The 8,405-nt window shown below is 37.5% G+C and overlaps 1 non-coding gene and 1 pseudogene across 1 annotated transcript; one reads left to right on the forward strand and one right to left on the reverse strand.

Moving 5' to 3' along the window:
- Positions 1-274: 274 nt before the first annotated feature.
- Positions 275-2,055, forward strand: LOC148197041 (uncharacterized; annotated as a pseudogene).
- Positions 2,056-2,224: 169 nt separating this feature from the next.
- TRNAF-GAA (transfer RNA phenylalanine (anticodon GAA)) lies at positions 2,225-2,297 on the reverse strand. The gene has a single exon. It is a non-coding gene; the product is annotated as a tRNA-Phe (tRNA).
- Between the last annotated feature and the right edge of the window lie 6,108 nt (positions 2,298-8,405).

Consider the following 8,405-nt stretch of genomic DNA (forward strand, 5'->3'; position numbering starts at 1 on the left):
CTTTCAGCTTACATTTTAGATCTCTTTGGAGTTTAAGCTTAAATTATGAAATACTATTTCGCTTTCAGCTTACATTTTAGATCTCTTTGGAGTTTAAGCTTAAATTATGAAGCTATTTTGAGGATGACTGTAATCCTATTTACTCTCAACTGCTTTCCAATATTATGCATGGTAACGTCTTTATTATATATGCTTGCTATATAATTGGGATGTCACATTTATGGTATCAGAGCAGTTTCTATCCTTAGGAAATCCTGTAGAGTATGTGTGTGCCTTGCTTATGCTTGTGTACTCTTAATCATGTTCAAGTTGGGTGTTCTTGTTTGTTTGAGCTAGACTGAGGATTTTTCCTTTCTGTGTGAACAGAAGATGGCACCTAGGCTTCCTCCTCCTCCTCGTCCCCCGCAGGTCGATCCGTCTGAATCTAACCAGATGCTAAATACGATGCTTCAGGCGTTGCAACAGCAGAATGCTGCACTGGTTCAGCAGAACACCATAGCCTGACGAAATCTGGAAGCCGCTAGGGTAGCTGCTGAGAATGCAAGAGTGTCATCTGAGAACACTCAAAGGCAACTCATGGAAGTGCTGACTAGTGGCAGGACCACTCCAGGTGCTTCTTCCTCCGCTATTCCTGTCCAAGAGTGGAGTCTGGAGAGCTTTCTCCAACATCATCCAGCCCGATTCATTGGAAAATGCAGCCCTGACGAAGCTGATCATTGGTTTAGGGACATGGAAAGAATCTATGAGGCTAAGGGGTGTTCTGATGAGAGGAAACTGGCCTACACCCAGTATCTATTGACCGGGGAAGCTGGCCACTGGTGGAGCAACATGAAGATGATACTAGAGAGGAGTGAGACTCCTATTACCTGGGAGCTGTTTAGGGTCAAGTTTTACATTAAGTACTTCCCTAACAGTGTCAGATTTGCCAAAGAAGTGGAATTTTTGGAGCTGGTACAGGGCAACAAGACAGTATCAGAATATGCTGATCTTTTCAAACATCTGCTCCGCTTCAACACTATGGCGGTAGATGAAGAGTGGCAATGCAGGAAGTTTGAGAACGGCTTGAGAGGTGATATCAAGCTACTTGTGAAGGGGTTACGCATAAGAGAGTTTCCTACTCCAGTGGAGATGGCTCGAGACATGGAGAAGACTAAGAAGAAATCTGAGGGGCCTCAGAGATAGCAGAGCCAACCATTGAGGGTTGGTGGACCTGTGATATCCAGGGGAGGCTCCAATTCTAGGAGTACCCCTTTCTCTAGACCTACTTCCTCTGGGTCCACGGGTTCTTCCTCTCAATCATCGAGGCAATCCAGCTTTGCCAGTTCCGTGAGATGCTTCAGGTGTGGTGGACCACACCTCCAGATTGCTTGCCCTCAGCTAGAAGGGTATAGGAGGTGTAATATCTGTAGGCAAGAGGGACACTATGCCAGAGATTATCCTACTACTAGGAGGGCAGGACCCCAGCCACGCCAGGCTGGCAGATCTATTCAGAGGGGTGGGCACAGACCCTAGGCAGCCGAGAGAGTCTATGCGTTGACTAGAGCTGAGGCAGCCAGTGCAAGTAATTTAATTGTCAGCAGTTGCTTGTTATTTGGAGCTTCATGTGTGACGTTTTTTGATTCGGGGGCGACACATTCTTTTGTGTCTAAGGCTTGTGTGGAGAGACTTGGTTTAGTTGTCAAAGAGCTTCCGTGCGATCTGGTGGTGCCTACACCAGCAGCTGGGTTAGTTAGGACATCTAATGTGTGCTCCAGATGTCCTATTGAGATAGAGGGGCGTAGGTTCAGAGTGAACCTTATTTGCTTACCTCTGCAAGGGCTAGAGGTAATTCTGGGAATGGATTGGTTAGCCGCCAATCGTATTCTCTTAGATTGCGGTGGGAAAAAGCTATTATTTCCCAATGAAGATGAAGACCTGTTGTTATCACTCGGTGTGTTGAGGCAAGAAATCTTGGAGGGTGCTAGCTGTTTCTTAATTATGTTCCATATGGATGAGACTTCTGATTTAAGCTCTTCAGCGTATGGGAACCAGAGTATAGACCTTCTGGGTGAATGACTTCATGGATGTTTTTCCTGAGGAAGTTCCTGGTTTACCTCCTCCGCGGGAAGTGGAGTTCTCTATTGATCTGGTCTTAGGAGCAGGGCCAGTATCTATAGCTCCATATCTACCCCCCATATTCATTTAAATGAATATGGGGGATAGATACTCATACAAATGAATCTTGTGTCAGGAACCAGATTTGAACTGGTGACACGAGGATTTTCAGTCCTCTGCTCTACCAACTGAGCTATCCCGACCATTCTTGAAGCTTAATACTTGTATTTTCAAATATTTTTTAAATATATGTTAATGAATCTATATCAACTAAGTAAAAAAAAAGTTTGTAAGTTAGTTTCCGTAGTTATAATTCTTTTGTATTGTTAATCGTTAATTACGCATATGAGGATTGGAATTTACTGTGAATTCTTTCGATTTCGTATTGGATTTATGTATTCTTTTTTCTAAATTAAAGAAGGCAAAGGCTAACTTCCGAAGTTTAAGTAAAAAAAAAGATAAAATACAATCTAGATTTATCTAGAAGCTCTATAACTTGTAATGAAGCTTATACTTGATAGAAAAGTTATTATCATATAGAGTTGACGAATGAGATGAAGTTAAGTTCATTAAAGACGAAAAATGAAAAAAAAAAAAAGCATTCCCCTTCTATATCTTACATCTATAGTCTTTTTGCCCTGGTGTATCTCTTTTACATTTAAGAAAAGTCTGGAATCTTGGTTTATGAATTGGTGGAATACTAGTCAATCCGAAATTTTCTTGAATGATATTAAAGAAAAGAGTATTCTCAACAAATTCATAGAATTAGAGGAACTTTTTTTCTTAGATGACATGTTAAAGGAATGTCCGAAAACATATCTACTATCAGATGGCTCCAGCTGAGTTGGCTGAGTTGAAGAAGCAGATTGAAGAGCTGTTAGAGAAATAGTTTATCCGGCCGAGTGCTTCGCCATGTGGTGCGCCAATGTTACTAGTAAAGAAGAAGGATAGTAGCTCAAGGTTGTGCGTTGACTATCGACAACTGAATAAGTTGACGATCAAGAATAAGTATTCGTTGCCGAGAATAGATGATCTGATACAAAATACAAAAACCCAATGTTGACTTTATAAGTCCAAAAGCCAACTTCATATTCTCAAACAGATGAAAAACAATTTGCAAATAATAACAAGCAATAGATTTCACAAATTGAGTCAGGAAAACAAGCTTAAATCCATACAATAAAGACTGCACAGTTCTACTCATTTGTTAAATGTGTTGATCTTGATTAGTACTCAACCAAATCCAAAAGTTACAAGCTAGATTTGACAAGAGACTGTTGGGGAGGTTCGATACACACTGGTAAGATATTGTCGCTATGCGAGTTGTCTCGCATAGCGAGACCTTATAGAGGGTGCTCACTGTCTTGGTAATTCGCTATGCGAACTGGTGCGCTGTGCGAATTACCAGAGGGTGATGCTCACTGTTTATGGACTCGCCATGGCGAATCCTGTCGCTATGCGACTGGTGGTGGTTTGGGATCACTCCCCATTTAATTCGAAGGGCGAGTGAGGCGCATAGCGAGAACTTTGGGGAGATTGGTCTCTGTCTGGGTTCCCGCATAGCAACCTGGGTGAACTATGCAAGAGGTTTGAAGTCTGATGTAGGCTGCGACTTAATTCGCTATGCGAACTAAGGTGCGCTGTGTGAGATCCTCTTGTCTTTCCTTGCGAGTAGGATGCGCTGTGCGAATTCTTTTGGGTCAAGCCTTTTCTTTTTCTCTCTCTCTTGATTGATTCTAGTGTGTGAAGTGTTTGGGATGCATAAAATGATATGATCATGTGATTTATGTGGGAAGTGTGTGAATGTATGGGATGTGTATGGATTCACTATGATAATATGATGGTATCTGGATATTCATGTATGGGTTAAGTTTCAAAGTGTTAGTACGGTTCATGACTGTAATTCCATGGTCCTCAAGGAGAGGATACATGGTGGTGCCTGGTGGTGTGTAGAATGATTGCATGGTAGCTCAGTCTTGGGGGTTTTCCTGACGCTCCAATGGTCTTTGATTCTCAAGTAGAGAGGATTGATCCATGTGGTGAGGAGTAGCAAGAGGTCCTAGTCTTAGAGGCTTCCAATATGCTCCAGGGCGCGGAACGGACTAACCTCGTGAGTGTGGTAAGGTGGAACCCATTGACAACGGCTTTGCAAAACAGTAGAGGCCACCACGAGTGCATAACCCGCCATAGCTTGGTAATCATTCTGGTCCGGACGAGTCGGTCTATAAAGGAATGAGTCTTGTGATGTCAATGTACCATGTTGGAGTGACTTTTGCATGACGTATGTGAATGGATAACATGATTTTTTATATCTAGCTCACCCTTGCTTGTTTGTATTGCTTGTGTATGTTTCTTCTTGCGATGATCATCCACTTGGATGGGAGCAGATGGCGAGGAGGTTCCTTTGGAGACAACTTTGGAAGTTGAGGACAACGCTGCTGCCTAGTCTCCTAGGACGTTATTAGTTGATTCTGTATTATGAAATACTATTTCCCTTTCAGCTTACATTTTAGATCTCTTCGGAGTTTAAGCTTAAATTCTGAAGCTATTTTGAGGATGACTGTAATCCTATTTACTCTCAACTGCTTTCCTATATTATGCATGGTGACGTCTTTATTTTATATGCTTTCTATATAATTGGGATGTCACATTAAACATTTTTTTATTCCTAAGGCAAATCTTCAATGAAAATCCTTAAGTCTGTTGATTAATGTTAAGTACCATAATTTCAAATAGGGCTTGAACATATTAATCGGGTTGTTTATACAAAGTTTTATTTTCTGAATAAGCAATATTTTTTTTAAAAGTAGTGAATAAAAACATTTACACATACAAAAAATCGTATCAACAAAATAGAAAATACATACAAAATTATAAAAAAAAGGAAAAATATGTTTTAGGTTATTGAAGTTTGATGTAAAATTGAAATGGTTGTTGGTAGAAACTTTTTAGTTCTTATGCTTTGAAAACTTGTTTTTGATCACTATTTTTCAAAGATGTTAAATTTGATCATTCCAATCCAATAGCTCAAATTTTGACATGTGTACTAACACATGTGTGACACGTGTTGTCTCTCCTTTTTTTAATTAAATAGTTTTTTTAGAAAATCATAAGGACTTAAAACACATTGTTTAACTTGTTTTTGGGGGGGGTTTTACTACCGTGTGAAAAATGTTGTGATATTGAAGGTGCATATACAAACACCCAATATCAAAAACAACATTTAGAAACAGTTTTGACAAAGAGTTTTATGGAATGTTCGGTGAAATCTAAGATTCAAAGCAGATTTCTTTGTTGAATGAAAAGCTTAAGGTTTAGGATGGGAAGCTCAAGCAAAGGTGAATTTTGGGCATTAAGGTTTTGTGTTGTTGTACCTTTCAAAATATGAGGAGAAGTTGTGGATTCAAGTGTACGACGTCATCATTCTCATTCTCAAAAGTGGTAGGTTCAATTGGGATAAAAAATTTGTGGATATAGGAAAAGATTAATGTAGCCACTACCTAAAAGAACAATGAAACATTTTTTTGAAGATGTAGAAGCTAGGTAGTAATTAAAAAATGTAATTCAAGTACTTACATTTGGGGTAGTTGCCATTGCTGAAGTGATTTCTCTTTTTCATTGTAGCTTCTTCTAATGGGTTGACGAAATAAAATCGCAAAGGGAAGGACAATCAGAGAAAGAAGAAGAAATTATTTCTATTAATGAAATATGGTCCTATAAGTTCTTTAGAAGAATGCTAAGTTGAAGAGGAAGTTGTTCGAAGAGAGAAAAATTGATCAAATTAAGGTTTGGTTTTTCATAGTATCATGGACATTTACTATAATATTTTGAGTTTTATTTCTCCTCAAGATCGATTGTAGTGGGTACTTAATTGATGGGCAGTTTAAGGAATGTTATGATAAAGTGTTTTATATATTGTTATAAATTTGGAGTTGTTGTTAGTCCTTTATGATTTTAAAGTAATTTCCAATCAGTCCCTGTTTTGTAAGTTTGAGTTGTTATCAGTCTCTATGTTGTTAGTTTGAGTTCTTATTAGTCCTTTTGTTATGATGAATAAATGAGATATATCTTATAAATTTGACCTATGTAGTACACTTTGTGATGTAATTCTCATTTAGCATATTGAGACATAAGGCAGTGGTGGCCCAAACAAGTTGGCCATATTTGTTGCATAAAGTTTAAGCAAAAGTTGATACAAAGTTGAGTACAACAAATAATAGTTTTAAAAAAAATATAGTCCAAATTAACGATATATTGTCATTGATTATAACAAAAATATTGAAGCTCCCAATATAAGTCACATGGTTTGTCCATGAGGGTTATTAGAATTGGCTTGAGAACCTAAAACAATTGTAGTCGATAGTACATTCTTAAATTTCTTTCCTCCCTTGCTAATTGATGTGTGTGATGTGGTGGTTGTGGTAGATCTCAACTTGCTCTTCTTTGTCATTCCAGATGCAGTAGTACTTCCACTTGCAATAATTTTTTTGTTTTTCTGTCCTTTCCCTTGTTAGTAATATGCATTCAATATCTTCAATGCTTGTAATGAATGTTAAAATACAATGTACAAGATAGAGAATTTGACCTTGTTTGTTTTTGCTCCATTTTATCATCTAATGTTACCATATTGGTTTCATTTACCACACTTCATCTTAAGCGACCTTTTCCTTACTTTGGAGTTACCAATGTTTTCGTCAGCCTCTCCTCTTCTTAACTTCCTTGGCCTCTCTTAATGAGTCTTAAATATTAGAGGAAGGAGAGGGGTTTCATTTTTGTAAGCCATAATCGTTGTCCATTAATGGGTGAAATTTGTGACCTATAGCAAGCTTCACAGGCCTCTCTCTTATAAAAAGTATGCACACATTCTTGTGGTTGTTCTAATCTGTAATTAATTACAATAATGACATGTCTACAAGGTATGCCAACTAAATCAAAAAAATAACATGAACACTTGTGGTTTGTCAAGTCAACAACAAATTTCTCCATTGTAAATACCTGATTCACTTCAAATATACCCTCTCTAGTCCAAAGAGCAATCTAATTGCCATTTTTATGAACTTCCCTATCTAGCCTTTTACTTGACTTAGGAATTATAATTCCAAAATATGCATTGAAAGTTTCTCTTAAATGAGCAAATCTACTCATCAAATAACACTTAATCCACTCCAACACAATAATAATTGGTTTATCCCAAACTAACAACATAGTGTTATTGAATGATTCTAATAAGTTATTCATTATCACATCCCACCTAGAATATACACTAAACGCATGCTTACATCATGATTCACGTGGAAGAGCAACTAACCATTCATATACCGCTAGGTTGACATTAAATTCCTCCATTTTTGCTTCCCAAGCTTGATAGTAGGTTGCTTTTGTAACTTCCATAATCAGGTTTTAAATGAATATTCCTCTTTCAAATTTCTTCTTATAGTCGTTGTATAAGTGTCTTAGGCAAAACCTATGCTCAATTCCATGTAGGATTTCATAAAAGACTTTTATTATTTCCTACAAATAATGAGAAAACATTTACTTTGACAAAAAAATTATTACTCATCAAACAACTCTTTGCATACAACTTATGTGTAACTTTTGTTGGTCAGAAATAAAAACCCAATGATTGCGTTGGACATCCCTAGTGTCATCTAATAACAAATTAAGAAACCACCTCCAACTCTCCTTACACTCATTTTCCACAATAGCAAAGGCAATAGGAAAATATTGGTCAGTTGGGTCCCTAACAACCGCCACTAACAACTTCCCTCCATAATTACTTTTTGAGGTAGCATCCATCAACACCTATGAAGGATCTAAAATGATTTTTGAAACCTTTCTTGCAACCATCGATACACATATAAAATGCACCAAAACATGATTGTAGAGTTGGTTATGGTTGATTAACTTTAATCTTGCATAATATTGTTCCAACACATATTCTTGGCAATTCTGCTGCATAGTCATAAAACAATGAATATAGATTTCAACAATAGCGTTTTAGAATGTCCATGGTTATTTGTTTTCCAACATTATTGCATAAAATAAATATATGGCTTTCTTCAACATTACTGCACAAAATAAAATAAAAAACCACACTTCTTCATGCAAATAGGTCTCACTCTATTGTCATAATTCTTAACAAATGTAATCTCTTTGTCATTTAGGAATGAATACTCCTTAAGAGTTTCTTTAAACTCTTTCAGCGAATAGAACTCCATCCCCAATCTGAATATGAAATCTCTTCCCATATCTTCAGCTTTAAACACTGGATGCTTATGCACACTTTCTACTTCACACTCTACATCGTCATT

Source organism: Vigna umbellata, chromosome 6, assembly GCF_029865625.1.
Source record: "Vigna umbellata cultivar VRB3 chromosome 6, Vumbellata_1.0, whole genome shotgun sequence".
Classification (NCBI taxonomy): domain Eukaryota; kingdom Viridiplantae; phylum Streptophyta; class Magnoliopsida; order Fabales; family Fabaceae; genus Vigna; species Vigna umbellata.